General features: G+C 40.6%; 8 non-coding genes across 8 annotated transcripts; all 8 read right to left on the reverse strand.

The window, feature by feature from the left end:
* Positions 1 to 107: 107 nt before the first annotated feature.
* On the reverse strand, positions 108 to 192 carry TRNAY-GUA. The gene is given in 2 exon segments: positions 108 to 143; positions 156 to 192. It is a non-coding gene; the product is annotated as a tRNA-Tyr (tRNA).
* Positions 193 to 3,822: 3,630 nt separating this feature from the next.
* TRNAS-UGA lies at positions 3,823 to 3,904 on the reverse strand. The gene has a single exon. It is a non-coding gene; the product is annotated as a tRNA-Ser (tRNA).
* A 2,136-nt stretch (positions 3,905 to 6,040) lies between these two features.
* TRNAY-GUA lies at positions 6,041 to 6,126 on the reverse strand. The gene is given in 2 exon segments: positions 6,041 to 6,076; positions 6,090 to 6,126. It is a non-coding gene; the product is annotated as a tRNA-Tyr (tRNA).
* Positions 6,127 to 6,317: 191 nt separating this feature from the next.
* TRNAE-UUC lies at positions 6,318 to 6,389 on the reverse strand. The gene has a single exon. It is a non-coding gene; the product is annotated as a tRNA-Glu (tRNA).
* A 365-nt stretch (positions 6,390 to 6,754) lies between these two features.
* Positions 6,755 to 6,837, reverse strand: TRNAS-UGA. The gene has a single exon. It is a non-coding gene; the product is annotated as a tRNA-Ser (tRNA).
* An 8,207-nt stretch (positions 6,838 to 15,044) lies between these two features.
* On the reverse strand, positions 15,045 to 15,126 carry TRNAS-UGA. The gene has a single exon. It is a non-coding gene; the product is annotated as a tRNA-Ser (tRNA).
* Positions 15,127 to 17,148: 2,022 nt separating this feature from the next.
* On the reverse strand, positions 17,149 to 17,233 carry TRNAY-GUA. Its single transcript is given in 2 exon segments — positions 17,149 to 17,184; positions 17,197 to 17,233. It is a non-coding gene; the product is annotated as a tRNA-Tyr (tRNA).
* Positions 17,234 to 17,424: 191 nt separating this feature from the next.
* Positions 17,425 to 17,496, reverse strand: TRNAE-UUC. The gene has a single exon. It is a non-coding gene; the product is annotated as a tRNA-Glu (tRNA).
* Between the last annotated feature and the right edge of the window lie 284 nt (positions 17,497 to 17,780).

Genomic DNA, 17,780 nt, shown 5'->3' on the forward strand with positions numbered 1-17,780 from the left:
AGAAAAAACAAAATTAAATTGTGATTTCATACCCATCTACTTATTCTAGAAGTCTAGATATTATTATGTGGTCATATGCAAAAAAATCATTATGATTAAAAGAGAAGTCCTTCGAGCCGGAATCGAACCAGCGACCTAAGGATGTCTGCACTCCTCTACAGTCCTCCGCTCTACCATCTGAGCTATCGAAGGCTTGCATTTTGCAGTTAACCTGTTGTTCTCACCACTGGTATTTGCAAAACGGACTGATAGGAGGTATTACCATGGTGATAAAACTGCGAGGCGTCACCGATATCAGGATGCAATAGAAGGTTTAGAGGGAAAGAAACAAAAGAACTCAACTTCCCATATTAAAAATCAAACCCGGGCCGCCTGGGTGAAAACCAGGAATCCTAACTGCTAGACCATTTGGTAGTTATAGAAGACAATACCATGTATGAGAAAAACAAGACTCTTCAGATTCCATCATCACCAGGGCTCACGCTGCCCCTACCATATACTTAAAGAGGTTCTCCAGGAATTAAGAAAATTAAAATACTTAAATATTACTTTATTATAAATATATTCTCAAATACCTTTCATTATTTACAATGGCTCATTTTGTCTGGTGAGCAATCATCAGGGGAAACAAAATGGCCGCTGTCCCATTAGTGCACACAAAACCTGTCCTGATCATACATGAAGACAAGTTACTTTACAACACTGAGGTAAAGAGCTGCCTCATCCTCTCTACTTGTCCGGGATTATGATCCTGAATACAGATGAAAAGAACTTGAAATCACTGAAAGGAAACCCCTAAAATGTAACTTTTACTGGATAGGTCCCTTTAGGGACCGACTAGTACAGTTATTACAAAGCACCCTCTCAGACGGACATGTGGCTTAGTAGAAAACCCTGTGGAACTTTCAGGTGTGGACAGGACTGTATTTGTTGTCCCTTTATTTGGAAATAAAACCTTAATCTTATGAGAAACTTTGCTAATTGTAGAACTCAGGGTGTGGTATATCTGTGCACCTGTCCATGTCCACTAAGAAGAGAGAATTACGTCGGAGGGTGGGGGACCACATTGATGACATAAAGAATCGGAAGGACAAGCCAATAGCAAGACATGTTTGGGAGTATCATTTCGGTAATTTTGGAGTTTTTCGATTTCAGGTGATTGAGTTGGTGCGTAAATCGCCAAGAGGAGGGGACTGGGACAAAAGCATTCTGTGTAAGCAGGCCCAGTGGATTCACCGTCTCAGAACCGTGGGTCCTCTGGGTCTCAATGAACAGATCTCATTCTCGTGCTTTCAGTAGCTATGTTGCTGGTTTTTGTTCTTTGTTATACATATCTAAATTCTGTGTAAAAAATGGGACACAAGCAAGTGTATGGGCTTGGAACCCTGTATATCCAGCATAGCCAAGAATGGCATTTTTCCGTATACAACTATCTTACGCTCTTTTTATCCTGGTGTCTACATAGATTGTGTATCTACAAACAGATCTTATGATTTAGAGACTGTTTATCTCATACTCGCTGCAAGTTTCTTTCCCCTGATGAACCACGTAGATAACACCACCTGGGGAAATGCGTCGGGAAGAGAAGATATTAGCAGGGACATCCAGGGCTTGTCAGGGTTTAGCCACCGATAAGCGGGGTTGCCCCTGTCTTGGGGCAGGTGCTCCGCTTTCAGTCAGGGATACCTGTAGGGTCACCCTAGGGATTTTATATCTTCCCCACCCCATTTGTTGGTTGCTACCTCTGAGTACTGCCTGGCACCCAGTGACTGATATCAACTAACCATGAGTCATGGTCACAACCGTGGTCTTCTGCAATATAACGCTATATACCATATGCAGTTGATTATTATCCCATTGCCCGTGCTAATCTCTTGGTGATTGTGCCTACACATTAATCCATTGTGTGGGCTCAGGATATACATATTTTATGTTGATGTATTGTGTACAGTCGTGACCAAAAGTTTTGAGAATGACACAAATATAAATTTTCACAAAGTTTGCTGCTAAACTGCTTTTAGATCTTTGTTTCAGTTGTTTCTATGATGTAGTGAAATATAATTACACGCACTTCATACGTTTCAAAGGCTTTTATCGACAATTACATTACATTTATGCAAAGAGTCAGTATTTGCAGTGTTGGCCCTTCTTTTTCAGCACCTCTGCAATTCGTCTGGGCATGCTCTCAATCAACTTCTGGGCCAATTCCTGACTGATAGCAACCCATTCTTTCATAATCACTTCTTGGAGTTTGTCAGAATTAGTGGGTTTTTGTTTGTCCACCCGCCTCTTGAGGATTGACCACAAGTTCTCAATGGGATTAAGATCTGGGGAGTTTCCAGGCCATGGACCCAAAATGTCAACGTTTTGGTCCCCGAGCCACTTAGTTATCACTTTTGCCTTATGGCACGGTGCTCCATCGTGCTGGAAAATGCATTATTCTTCACCAAACTGTTGTTGGATTGTTGGAAGAAGTTGCTGTTGGAGGGTGTTTTGGTACTATTCTTTATTCATGGCTGTGTTTTTGGGCAAAATTGTGAGTGAGCCCACTCCCTTGGATGAGAAGCAACCCCACACATGAATGGTCTCAGGATGCTTTACTGTTGGCATGACACAGGACTGATGGTAGCGCTCACTTTTTCTTCTCCGGACAAGCCTTTTTCCAGATGCCTCAAACAATCGGAAAGAGGCTTCATCGGAGAATATGACTTTGCCCAGTCCTCAGCAGTCCATTCACCAAACTTTCTGCAGAAGATCAATCTGTCCCTGATGTTTTTTTTGGAGAGAAGTGGCTTCTTTGCTGCCCTTCTTGACACCAGGCCATCTTCCAAAAGTCTTCGCCTCACTGTGCGTGCAGATGCGCTCTCACCTGCCTGCTGCCATTCCTGAGCAAGCTCTGCACTGGTGGCACTCCGATCCCGCAGCTGAATCCTCTTTAGGAGACGATCCTGGCGCTTGCTGGACTTTCTTGGACGCCCTGAAGCCTTCTTAACAAGAATTGAACCTCTTTCCTTGAAGTTCTTGATGATCCTATAAATTGTTGATTGAGGTGCAATCTTAGTAGCCACAATATCCTTGCCTGTGAAGCCATTTTTATGCAACGCAATGATGGCTGCACGTGTTTTTTTGCAGGTCACCATGGTTAACAATGGAAGAACAATGATTTCAAGCATCACCCTCCTTTTAACATCAAGTCTGCCATTTTAATCCAATCAGCCTGACATAATGATCTCCAGCATTGTGCTCATCAACATTCTCACCTGAGTTAACAAGACAATTACTGAAATGATCTCAGCAGGTCCTTTAATGACAGCAATGAAATGCAGTGAAAAGGTTTTTTGGGGATTAAGTTAATTTTTGGTCAAAGAAGGACTATGCAATTCATCTGATCACTCTTCATAACATTCTGGAGAATATGCAAATTGCTATTATAAAAACGTAAGCAGCAACTTTTCCAATTTCCAATATTTATGTAATTCTCAAAACTTTTGGCCACGACTGTACACATATATGTGTCAGTTTTGGGGATTTATATATTTAGTTTTTAATTTTAGGGGTTTCCTTTACGTGATTTATTGTTTATGTCCCCTACTGGGAGTTTATTCCTATTTTCTGCGAGTTTAGAACTTTAGCTGAATCTCTGCAGGAATTTACTTCTTTATGAGATATGAAGTACAGAGAGGACAGACAGGACAGGCTATGGTAATCTAGTTTTTTTCATGGGCACAGGAAAAAAGTTGCCTATTTTATGGACTGTCCAGAAATTTCTGGATGGCTGGCAACCTTGATCACCATTTTTTAGTTTTGTGTGTAAATAAAAATCCTAGTCAGCAGGATTTGAACCTGCGCGGGGAGACCCCAATGGATTTCAAGTCCATCGCCTTAACCACTCGGCCACGACTACCAGCTGTCACATAATATCTCCACGTTGTGGTATCGGCAGCTGATTACCTAGACACTGCAGTCACTACCCTGAGATGTGGTTGTTGTTACCCACTCTCAGCATTCGACCCCACAATACAACCAAATCAGAAGATGTGGAATACATTTACTATAGTGTTTATATTTGTTTTTAGGTGTAAAAATGCTGTTTTAGAAAGTCTTATTTTTTTGTCACATTTACTATCAAAATTGTGCTTGTTTTGAAGGCTTTTGTGCCACTATTTTGAAGTATAAGACTAATTTAGAAGTTTCAGACTTTTTTTTACCTGAATTTGTCACAAAAACTGTCATAAAGTATATTTGTAAATTTTAACTGGTTGATATGAAAATTTGTATATTTGTTCCAGAAAATAATAAAGGATTTGAAAAAAAAAAAAAAAGAAGAAGTTTCAGACTTTTTTTTACCTGAATTTGTCGCAAAAACAGTCTAATTTCTACTCCAGGCCTGGTGTACTTTTCTTTGTCAGTTTTGAATGATAAAGTGTGACATTTAATGCAAAAAAATACGCACTTTACCATGGAAAACTGACAAAGGGAGATGTGCAACTTTTTTCATGTGCATACTAATTTGACCAGTCTTAGTGAATAGAAACCAATCTAACTATAAAACCACCACCAGAGGTCAGACTAATAGCAATACACAGAGTCTAATACATCAACGGCTGTGTGACTTTAATAAATACTTGCCTAAAGAAAGTCAGATGAAGAAAATTTGCCTGTCTAATTTTATTTATAAAAACAGGCAAGCTTGATAATTGTGCCACAGTGATCCTCCACATGCTGGGGCACATTTATCAAACTCATCTGCTTTTATAAATAAAATTAGACAGGCAAATTTTCTTCATCTCTCTTTCTTTTGCCAAGTATTTCAAAAAAGTTGCACAGCACTTCATGAATTAGACGTATTGGCATTAGTCTGACCTCTGGTGGTTCTTTTTCAATATGGCAGGTTCATATTCACTAAGATCGGTCTAATTAGCATGCACATGAAAATGTGGCGCTAGTGAGCTGAAAGTAGGTGCACGTCTCCATGAAAGTGAGACTTGTTTAGGCAAAATGTGGTGCAACTCAGTACTCAAAACTGACGAGGAGAAGTAGGCCAGCCCTGGAGTGGAGCAGAAATTTGACAGTTTTTGTGACTAATTCAGGTGCAAAAAAGGTACACCTACATAAATAAGTCAGAAAATAGACGCAAAAGTTAGAAAACTTCTGAATTGGTCTAAAAAATCAAAACAGGCGAATGAGGTGCAAAAGCCTCTAAAACATATGCATTTTGAGTAGTAAATGTGACTAAAAGATGACTGTCTAAAACTGTATTTTTATGCCAAAAAACAGGTGCAAACACTACAGTAAATGTGCCCCACTGATCCCAACTACATGAGGTCCTGCCCCGATTCCATCCTATACTGTAGGATACATGTCGGGCGATCTCTCCTGATCTCTCTGTGAGCATGTCAAGTCACATCTGCACAATGGGGAGGGGGACAGACTTCTCCCACACATTGTCTCTGCCCCGATATGTGAAAGTCAGGCCAGACACACACATCATGTGTCAGTGAGAGGTCCCGTTCTGACCGCCGCTCCTCTGACAGCATCGCAAAGAATTAGGGCTCATGCACACAACTGTTGGATGTTTTGCAGTCTGCAAATTACGGATCTGCAAAACATGGATACCGGCTGTGTGCATTCTGTATTTTGTGGAACGGTCGGCTCCTAATTGAACAGTCTTATCCTTATCCGTAATGCGGACAATAATAGGACATGTTCTATTTTTTGGGGGACATATTTCCATTTTATATGTTGCCCCTTTTCCTACTCAAAGGAATTGCATTAATACTACACAACAATTTCTTTCCTTCAGTGACACCTTGTTTCAGGAGACACGGGGCTGTGCTATAGGGACAAGAGTAGCACCAAGTTATGCAAATCTCTTCATGGGCGGCTTTGAACTTGTCCACATTTCACAGTCCCAGAAATTCTCCCCTCTGATCGTTCTAGACGACCCGTTCATCATTTAGAGAGGGTCAGAAAACGAAGCATGGGGATGAAATTATTATGTGGTCGAATGCCAAAAAAATCATTATGATTAATAGAGAAGTCCTTCGAGCCGGAATTGAACCAGCGACCTAAGGATGTCTGCATCTCCTCTACAGTCCTCCGCTCTACCAGCTGAGCTATCAAAGGTTTGCATGCTGCTGTTAACCTGTTGTTCACACCACTGAAATATCCTATGTGTCCATAGAACATGTATGTAGTGTCCATGAACCTGCAAAACGGACTGATAGGAGGTATTACAATAGTGATAAAGCTGTGAGACTTCAACAATATCCGGAAATAATAGAAGGTTTAGAGGGAAAGAAACAAAAGAACTCAACTTCCCATACCGGGAGTCGAACCCGGGCCGCCTGGGTGAAAACCAGGAATCCTAACCGCTAGACCATATGGGATATACAGAGACAACACAATCTTCAGATTTCATCATCATCAGGGCTCACGCTGCCCCTGCCATATACTTAAAGAGGTTCTCCAGGAATTAAGAAAAGGAAAATACCTAAATATTACTTTATTATAAATGTATTCTCAAATACCTTTCCTTATTTATAATGGCTCATTTTGTCTGGTGAGCAATCATCAGGGGAAACAAAATGGCCGCTGTTCCATTAGTGCACACAAAACCTGTCCTGATCATACAGGCTATGGTAATCTAGTTTTTTTCATTGGCACGAGAAAGAAGTTGCCTATTTTATGGACTGTCCAGAAATTTCTAGATGGCTGGCAACCTTGATCACCATTTTTTAGTTTTGTGTGTAAATAAAAATCGTAGGATTTGAACCTGCGCGGGGAGACCCCAATGGATTTCAAGTCCATCGCCTTAACCACTCGGCCACGACTACCAGCTGTCACATAATATCTCCACGTTGTGGTATCGGCAGCTGATTACCTAGACACTGCAGTCACTACCCTGAGATGTGGTTGTTGTTACCCACTCTCAGCGTTCGACCCCACAATACAACCAAATGAGAAGATGGTGGAATACATTTACTATAGTGTTTATATTTGTTTTTAGGTTTAAAAATGCTGTTTTAGAAAGTCTTATTTTTTTGTCACATTTACTATCAAAATTGTGCTTGTTTTGAAGGCTTTTGTGCCTCTTGCCACTATTTTTAAGTATTAGACTAATTTAGAAGTTTCAGACTTTTTTTTACCTGAATTTGTCGCAAAAACAGTCTAATTTGTACTCCAGGCCTGGTGTACTTTTCTTTGTCTGCTTTGAATGATAAAGTATGACATTTAATGCAAAAAAATACGCATTTTACCATGGAAAACTGACAAAGGGAGATGTGCAACTTTTTTCATGTGCATACTAATTTGACCAGTCTTAGTGAATAGAAACCAGTCTAACTATAAAACCACCACCAGAGGTCAGACTAATAGCAATACACAGAGTCTAATACATCAACGGCTGTGTGACTTTAATAAATACTTGTCTAAAGAAAGTCAGATGAAGAAAATTTGCCTGTCTAATTTTATTTATAAAAACAGGCGAGCTTGATAATTGTGCCACAGTGTTCCTCCACATGCTGGGGCACATTTATCAAGCTCGTCTGCTTTTATAAATAAAATTAGACAGGCAAATTTTCTTCATCTGTCTATCTTTTGCCAAGTATTTCAAAAAAGTTGCACAGCACTTCATGAATTAGACGTATAGGAATGTGGACTATGAGCCATATGATCAATGGATTGATAAAGAGGGAAGATTTGTATTCCTATATGGCCGGTGGAAGGGACTGGTATGCGTGCTTGCGTTCGTATATATTCCTCCCCCTTTCTCCTCGGAAGTACTTAGGAAACTTGCAGAGTATTTATGTAAGTGGGATCCGTGTCCTATATTAGTGTCGGGAGATTTTAACTCTATTATGGATAATAGGGACAGGGTATCCGAGTATAGTGGAAGGGGGAGTATTAATAATCAACCCACGATCCTCAGCGGGATCTGCCAGGAGATGGGTCTTATAGATGTGTGGCAGTTCTTGTACGTGAAAAAAACGGCCTTTTCCTGCTTTAGTAGATCTTGCAGGGCCATGTCTAGGATAGATCTATTTCTAGCAAGTGCAGAATTTTTGGAATTGATAAAAAAAATGAAGTACGAACCACATGGTATATCTGATCATACTCCGATATTAATTTCGAGGGCTGACTCTCTACCCTCTGTGGGGAAAAAACCCTTTAGGTTAAACCCACATTGGATACAGGTGGTCGGTGACCATGAAAAAATTGGGAAAGATATTACAGAATTCTGGGCACTAAATTATGGATCCACACACATACATTATGTGTGGGATTCCTTGAAGGCCATGATAAGAGGGGCATATAGTATGAGGATTCTGCGGAAAAGGGCGGAATATGCTAATACTGAAAATGGATTGGTAGAGAGGGTCGGGGAGCTTGAGGCGGCCTTGGCCAAACAAAATGAGAATGGCACTCGATCATTACTAATGGAGGCAAAGAGGGAATACCAGAATTTTCTTTCTGAAAAGGTGCAACATAGACGCTTTTTCGCTGGACAGCAAGATTTTTTTGAGAAAGGCAAGACTGGTAGAATGTTGGCATCAGTGATTTCTAGTCAAAGGGCCCAAATCCCAATAAAGCAAATAAAGCTTCCAACGGGTGTACTAACTAATGACAGCTTTAAAATCAAAACTGTAATCGTAGAACACTTCACTAAAGTATATCGGTCGGACCTCGGGGTGGATGACGGGGCCCAGGCTCTTTTCTTTGAAGGTATGGCACTACCTTGCCTCTCCGGGCAAGATAGTGCCAAACTAAATTTGCCACTCTCTCTTGAAGAGGTGGAGAAAGCTATTGACAGCATAAAGGGCAATACGGCTCCGGGAAGGGATGGCATACCCTTTGAATTTTACAGAGTATATCGTAAAACCGTATTGCCTCTTCTTTTGCAAATGTTTAATGAATCTTGGAGGAGTGGCTCACTCCCCCCCTCCTTGAGAGAAGCCTCCATTTCCTTAATCCTGAAGAAAGATAAAGATAAGACAGAGGTGGGGGCGTATCGCCCTATTTCGCTACTTAACACCGATTACAAGATACTAGCGAAAGTGCTTGCAAATAGACTAAGGGGGGTTGTTCACAGTCTGATCCATCCAGATCAGACGGGCTTTATCCCAAAACGAGACATACAATCTAATATCCGCAGGGCCTTTCTGAATGTATATGTTGGGGAGGGGGAGGATCGCTCCATCCTGTCTTTGGATGCCGAGAAGGCCTTTGACAGGGTGGAGTGGCCCTTCCTGTGGGCGACTTTGGATAAAATGAACTTGGGCAAACACTTCATTAAATGGATACAGTTACTCTATTCAGATTCTAGGGCCAGGGTTAAGATAATTGGGATTGACTCGGAACAGCTCCCCCTACAGCGAGGTACTCGACAGGGTTGTCCCCTTTCACCGCTGATATTTGCCCTAGCTCTGGAACCTCTCGCCTGTAAAATCCGGCAGTCTAGTCAGATTGTAGGATTTGGAGGGAGAGGAGAGGAAGATAGGATTAGTCTATACGCGGACGACATTCTCGTATTTCTGAGGCAGGGATGGAAGGCCGTTACACCTGTAATGAATATCTTGAGAGAATATGGGGCGATATTGGGGTATAAAGTAAACTGGGGTAAATCTGAACTTCTCCCTCTGGTTCGAGTGCCCCCTGATAGGTCCTTAGGAATTAAGGTTCTTGGATTAAATGACTCCATCCGATACCTGGGTATCAGCATAAGCGCGGACTTGTCCCGATATAACTCCTTAAATATAACTCCCATGATTAATAAGATCAGGGAGAAGATCCGGTCCTGGCAGAAGCTGCCTTTGTCACAGGAGGAAAGGATTGCATTGATTAAGATGGTGGTCCTCCCTATTGCATTATACCCTTTGACAGCATGCCCGATATGGATTGATGACTCCACTTTTGGGTTAGTGGACAAATTGATGAACGACTTAATCTGGGGGAGGGGAAGGGTTAGAATTAAGCAAAAATATCTTTGTATATCGGAGAGAAGGGGTGGCCTTTCCCTTCCATTCCTCCAGGGATATTATATTGCAGCACAGATAAAGTGGTGTCTGGGAGGGGGGAGGGCAGAAAGTCAGGCCGCTTTGCTGTTGGGTATCCTTTCAAGGGATTTCCAGGGGCCATATGGGGACATTTTTTCTGTCTTGGAGACTGGCCACTTGGACATGAGGAAAAAACAATGTTTGATTAGTGATACACTAAACAAGGTTTGGAATAAGATAAAAAAATTATTGGGTGAGACATTCCCTACTCACTTTACTCCACTTTGGCACAATTATAATTTAAAAGAATTTAAGTTAATTATAGACTATAAATATTGGAATTCACGCGGAATTAACCGCTTAACTCATATAATATCACATGGTAATATTATTCCTTTAGATGCACTAATAAAAGGTATACCGTCCTTTGTAGATAGATATAGGTATGCACAAATTAGTCACGCATATATGAGCACTCAGGACAAAAATTTATTGGCCATTAGGACAAGCCCCTTTTTGGATTATTGTTTTAGATTTAAGGATACTCAACTTACACTCTCTCAAATATATCATAAACTCCGGGACTGTTTGGGGGAAATAACCACATTTAAAAGTGAGGGAGGCTGGGAAGCTGAATTGGGCGAAGGGAACAGCTTGGAATGGGATATCGTATATCAAAACATAAAAAAAGTATCGATCTCTCAGAAATACAGATTGATACAGTTCAAGATTGTTCACCGCCTATACTACTCCCCCTCCTTCCTCGCCAAGATATACAAGGAAAGGAAGGACTTGTGCTGGAAATGTTCGTCAGAAAATGCGGAGTTAAGTCACCTACTATGGGATTGTCCGGAAGTGTGGGGGTATTGGACTAGCATCTATGAGGAACTATATAAAAGATATAAGATCAAATTGAAGCGAAGTTTTACGTAGGCAATATTGGGTCTTTTCCCCCGCTCTGAACTGACTCCCTCCCAATTACGAGTTAGCATGGAAAGTTTTATGGTCGCTAAGGCCTTGATAATTAAATATTGGGGTACGAAGAATCGTACTAGCTTTAATGAATGGAGGGCTCGGCTAGACACTATTGAGGCCTATAGAAGAATGACAAGTAAATTGCAGTGATGGCTCCTGCGGGGGCAGGCTCCCTTACTCGCTTAAGGCCCCCAGGATCCCTTATATTTGGAATTTCTGGAAACAGAAGTTAAGGTAGTTATTAAAATGCGGATGGACCCCGCAGCAGGGAAGCAAAAGGGATGGGGTGAGTTAAAAGGAACAAGTGTATTAACTTGTATAAAGTATATTTGTAAATTTTAACTGGTTGATATGAAAATTTGTATATTTGTTCCAGAAAATAATAAAGGATTTGAAAAAAAAAAAAGAAGAAGTTTCAGACTTTTTTTTACCTGAATTTGTCGCAAAATCAGTCAAATTTCTACTCCAGGCCTGGTGTACTTTTCTTTGTCAGTTTTGAATGATAAAGTGTGACATTTAATGCAAAAAAATACGCACTTTACCATGGAAAACTGACAAAGGGAGATGTGCAACTTTTTTCATGTGCATACTAATTTGACCAGGCTTAGTGAATAGAAACCAGTCTAACTATAAAACCACCACCAGAGGTCAGACTAATAGCAATACACAGAGTCTAATACATCAACGGCTGTGTGACTTTAATAAATACTTGCCTAAAGAAAGTCAGATGAAGAAAATTTGCCTGTCTAATTTTATTTATAAAAACAGGCGAGCTTGATAATTGTGCCACAGTGATCCTCCACATGCTGGGGCACATTTATCAAGCTCATCTGCTTTTATAAATAAAATTAGACAGGCAAATTTTCTTCATCTCTCTTTCTTTTGCCAAGTATTTCAAAAAAGTTGCACAGCACTTCATGAATTAGACGTATTGGCATTAGTCTGACCTCTGGTGGTTCTTTTTCAATATGGCAGGTTCATATTCACTAAGATCGGTCTAATTAGCATGCACATGAAAATGTGGCGCTAGTAAGCTGAAAGTATGTGCACGTCTCCATGAAAGTGCGACTTGTTTAGGCAAAATGTGGTGCAACTCAGTACTCAAAACTGACGAGGAGAAGTAGGCCAGCCCTGGAGTGGAGCAGAAATTTGACAGTTTTTGTGACTAATTCAGGTGCAAAAAAGGTTCACCTACATAAATAAGTCAGAAAATAGACGCAAAAGTTAGAAAACTTCTGAATTAGTCTAAAAAATCAAAACAGGCGAATGAGGCGCAAAAGCCCGTTCTGACCGCCGCTCCTCTGACAGCATCGCAAAGAATTAGGGCTCATGCACACAACTGTTGGATGTTTTGCAGTCTGCAAATTACGGATCTGCAAAACATGGATACCGGCTGTGTGCATTCTGTATTTTGTGGAACGGTCAGCTCCTAATAGAACAGTCTTATCCTTGTCCGTAATGCGGACAATAATAGGACATGTACTATTTTTTGGGGGACATATTTCCATTTTATATGTTGCCCCTTTTCCTACTCAAAGGAATTGAATTAATACTACACAACAATTTCTTTCCTTCAGTGACACCTTGTTTCAGGAGACACGGGGCTGTGCGATAGGGACAAGAGTAGCACCAAGTTATGCAAATCTCTTCATGGGCGGCTTTGAACTTGTCCACATTGCACAGTCCCAGAAAATCTCCCCTCTGATCGTTTAATATAAAAGATTTCTAGACGACCCGTTCATCATTTGGAGAGGGTCAGAAAACGAAGCATGCGGATGAAATTATTATGTGGTCGAATGCCAAAAAAATCATTATGATTTAAAGAGAAGTCCTTCGAGACGGAATTGAACCAGCGACCTAAGGATGTCTGCACTCCTCTACAGTCCTTCGCTCTACCAGCTTGCATGCTGTAGTTAACCTGTTGTTCACACCACTGAAATGTCCTATGTGTCCATAGAACATGTATGTAGTGTCCATGAACCTGCAAAACGGACTGATAGGAGGTATTACAATGGTGATAAACTTGTGTATTTAGCTGAATAGAAGGTTTAGAGGGAAAGAAACAAAAGAACTCAACTTGCCATACCGGGAGACAAACCCGGGCCGCCTGGGTGAAAACCAGGAATCCTAACCGCTAGACCATATGGGAGTTACAGAGACAGCACAATCTTCAGATTTCATCATCACCAGGGCTAACGCTGCCCCTGCCATATACTTAAAGAGGTTCTGCAGGAATTAAGAAAAGGAAAAATACTTAAATATTACTTTATTATAAATGTATTCTCAAATACCTTTCATTATTTATAATTGTTCATTTTGTCTGGTGAGCAATGATCAGGGGGAAACAAAATGGCCGCTGTTCCATTAGTGCACACAAAACCTGTCCTGATCATACATAAAGACGTTACTTTACAACACTAAGGTAAAGAGCTGCCTCATCCTCTCTACTTGTGAGGGATTATGATCCTGAATACAGATGAGAAATTTAGCTGAATCTCTGTAGGAATTATAAGGAGACATGAAGTACCGAGAGGTCGGACAGGACAGGCTGTGGTAATGTGCTGCTGTGGAGAGTGTAAACAAATGCTGCTGCTCATTAGCCACAGCTCACCCTCCTCTCATGTCTCATCATCATCTTCTTTCCCACAGAGATTCACCTATATTTAGGATCATGATTCCTGACAAGTAGAGCAGAGAGGAGGATGAGGCAGCTCTTTACAAACCACCTGGCCAAGTCAAAGAATTAGATGATCTACTACTTGAGGAAATGGCTAAAATGACATTGAAAGGGGAAGTTATCATTATGGGAGACTTTAATCTTCCTGATGTTAACTGGAAAACCAAAATAGCTAGTTCTGCCAGAAGTACAGATATTCTAAATTCCCTACTGGGATTATCTCTACAGCAAGTAGTTGAGGAGCCAACCTGGAAGGAGGCCATTTTAGATTTAGTATTCACAAATGGGAATTTGGTATCTGATATTGCTGTGGGGGAAAGCTTGGGATCTAGTCATCACCAGTCAGTGTGGTTTACTATAAGTACAGTGACTGAGTCACACCACACAAAAACAAAAGTTTTAGATTTTAGAAAAACTGACTTTTCTAAAATTAGATTAGTGGTATACGAGTCCCTATCAGATTGGAACAGTTTCAATGGAGTCCAGGAGAAATGGGACTACTTAAAAGTGGCACTATTGAAGGCAACAGAAAATTGCATTAGGCTTGTCAGTAAAAGCAAAAAAGGAAGAGACCACTTTGGTACTCAGCAGAAGTGGCCAAAATCATTAAAAACAAAAAGATAGGGAACAAAACAAAACAAGGATTATAGGGAAATGTATTATATTAGGCAGAGAGAGGCCAAACAAGTTATAAGAGAAATTAGCTGAGTCAGTGAAAAAAGTTGATAAGACATTCTTCAGATACATAAATGAAAATAGGAAACTAAAACAAGGAATTACCAAATTAAAAACAAAAGAAGGAAGGTATATGGAAGAAGATATAGAACGAGCTGACTGCCTCAATGAATACTTCCCCACCCCATTTGTTGGTTGCTACCCCTGAGGACTGCCTGGCACCCAGTGACTGATATCAACTAACCATGAGTCATGGTCACAACCGTGGTCTTCTGCAATATAACGCTATATACCATATGCAGTTGTTTATTATCCCATTGCCCGTGCTAATCTCTTGGTAATTATGCCTACACATTAATCCTTTGTGTGGGCTCAGGATATACATATTTTATGTTGATATATTGTGTACACATATATGTGTCAGTTTTGGGGATTTATATATTTATTTTTTAATTTTAGGGGTTTCCTTTATGTGATTTATTGTTTATGTCCCCTACTGGAAGTTTATTCCTATTTTCTGTGAGTTTAGAACTTTAGCTGAATCTCTGTAGGAATTTACTTCTTTATGATATATGAAGTACAGAGAGGACGGACAGGACAGGCTATGGTAATCTAGTTTTTTCATTGGCACAGGAAAATAGTTGCCTATTTTATGGACTGTCCAGAAATTTCTGACTGGCAACCTTGATCCCCATTTTTTAGTTTTGTGTGTAAATAAAAATTGTAGTCGGCAGGATTTGAATCTGCGCAGGGAGACCCCAATGGATTTCAAGTCCATCGCCTTAACCACTCGGCCACGACTACCAGCTGTCACATAATATCTCCACGTTGTGGTATCGGCAGCTGATTACCTAGACACTGCAGTCACTACCTTGAGATGTGGTTGTTGTTACCCACTCTCAGCGTTCGACCCCACAATACAACCAAATGAGAAGATGGTGGAATAAATTTACTATAGTGTTTATATTTGTTTTTAGGTTTAAAAATGCTGTTTTAGAAAGTCTTATTTTTTTGTCACATTTAGTATCAAAATTGTGCTTATTTTGAAGGCTTTTGTGCCTCTTGCCACTATTTTTAAGTATTAGACTAATTTAGAAGTTTCAGACTTTTTTTTACCTGAATTTGTCGCAAAAAACAGTCTAATTTCTACTCCAGGCCTGGTGTACTTTTCTTTGTCAGTTTTGAATGATAAAGTAATGACATTTAATGCAAAAAAATACGCACTTTACCATGGAAAACTGACAAAGGGAGATGTGCAACTTTTTTCATGTGCATACTAATTTGACCAGTCTTAGTGAATAGAAACCTGTCTAACTATAAAACCACCACCAGAGGTCAGACTAATAGCAATACACAGAGTCTAATACATCAACGGCTGTGTGACTTTAATAAATACTTGCCTAAAGAAAGTCAGATGAAGAAAATTTGCCTGTCTAATTTTATTTATAAAAACAGGCGAGCTTGATAATTGTGCCACAGTGATCCTCCACATGCTGGGGCACATTTATCAAGCTCGTCTGCTTTAATAAATAAAATTAGACAGGCAAATTTTCTTCATCTCTCTTTCTTTTGCCAAGTATTTCAAAAAAGTTGCACATCACTTCATGAATTAGACGTATTGGCATTAGTCTGACCTTTGGTGGTTCTTTTTCAATATGGCAGGTTCATATTCACTAAGATCGGTCTAATTAGCATGCACATGAAAATGTGGCGCTAGTGAGCTGAAAGTAGGTGCACGTCTCCATGAAAGTGCGACTTGTTTAGGCAAAATGTGGTGCAACTCAGTACTCAAAACTGACGAGGAGAAGTAGGCCAGCCCTGGAGTGGAGCAGAAATTTGACAGTTTTTGTGACTAATTCAGGTGCAAAAAAGGTTCACCTACATAAATAAGTCAGAAAATAGACGCAAAAGTTAGAAAACTTCTGAATTAGTCTAAAAAATCAAAACAGGCGAATGAGGCGCAAAAGCCTCTAAAACAAGCGCATTTTGAGTAGTAAATGTGACTAAAAGATGACTGTCTAAAACTGTATTTTTATGCCAAAAAACAGGTGCAAACACTACAGTAAATGTGCCCCACTGATCCCAACTACATGAGGTCCTGCCCCGGTTCCATCCTATACCGCAGGATACACGTCGGTCGATCTCTCCTGATCTCTCTGTGAGCATGTCAAGTCACATCAGCACAATGGCGGAGGGGGACAGACTTCTCCCACACATTGTCTCTTCCCCGATATGTGAAAGTCAGGCCAGACACACACATCATGTGTCAGTGAGAGGTCCCGTTCTGACCGCCGCTCCTCTGACAGGATCGCTCAGAATTAGGGCTCATGCACACAACTGTTGGATGTTTTGCAGTCTGCAATTTACGGATCTGCAAAACATGGATACCGGCTGTGTGCATTCTGTATTTTGTGGAACGGTCGGCTCCTAATAGAACAGTCCTATCCTTGTCCGTAATGCGGACAATAATAGGACATGTTCTATTTTTTGGGGGACATATTTCCATTTTATATGTTGCCCCTTTTCCTACTCAAAGGAATTGAATTAATACTACACAACAATTTCTTTCCTTCAGTGACACCTTGTTTCAGGAGACACGGGGCTGTGCGATAGGGACAAGAGTAGCACCAAGTTATGCAAATCTCTTCATGAGCGGCTTTGAACTTGTCCACATTGCACAGTCCCAGAAATTCTCCCCTCTGATCGTTTAATATAAAAGATTTCTAGACGACCCGTTCATCATTTGGAGAGGGTCAGAAAACGAAGCATGGGGATGAAATTATTATGTGGTCGAATGCCAAAAAAATCATATGATTAAAAGAGAAGTCCTTCGAGCCGGAATTGAACCAGCGACCTAAAGATGTCTGCATTCCTCTACAGTCCTCCGCTCTACTAGCTGAGCTATCGAAGGCTTGCATGCTGCTGTTAACCTGTTGTTCACACCACTGAAATGTCCTATGTGTCCATAGAACATGTATGTAGTATCCATGAACCTGCAAAACGGACGGATAGGAGGTATTACAATGGTGATAAAACTGTGAGACTTCACCAATATCCGGATATAATAGAAGGTTTAAAGGGAAAGAAAGAAAAGAACTCAACTTCCCATACCGGGAGTCGAACCCGGGCCGCCTGGGTGAAAACCAGGAATCCTAACCGCTAGACCATATGGGAGTTATAGAGTCAACACAATCTTCAGATTCCATCATCACCATGGCTCACGCTGCCCCTGCCATATACTTAAAGAGGTTCTCCAGGAATTAAGAAAAGGAAAATACTTAAATATTACTTTATTATAAATGTATTCTCAAATACCTTTCATTATTTATAATGGCTCATTTTGTCTGGTGAGCAATCATCAGGGGAAACAAAATGGCTGCTGTTCCATTAGTGCACACAAAACCTGTCCTGATCATACATGAGGACGTTACTTTACAGCACTGAGGTAAAGAGCTGCC

The sequence above is a fragment of the Bufo bufo genome, chromosome 4 (genome assembly GCF_905171765.1).
Source record: "Bufo bufo chromosome 4, aBufBuf1.1, whole genome shotgun sequence".
In the NCBI taxonomy this organism is placed as follows: domain Eukaryota; kingdom Metazoa; phylum Chordata; class Amphibia; order Anura; family Bufonidae; genus Bufo; species Bufo bufo.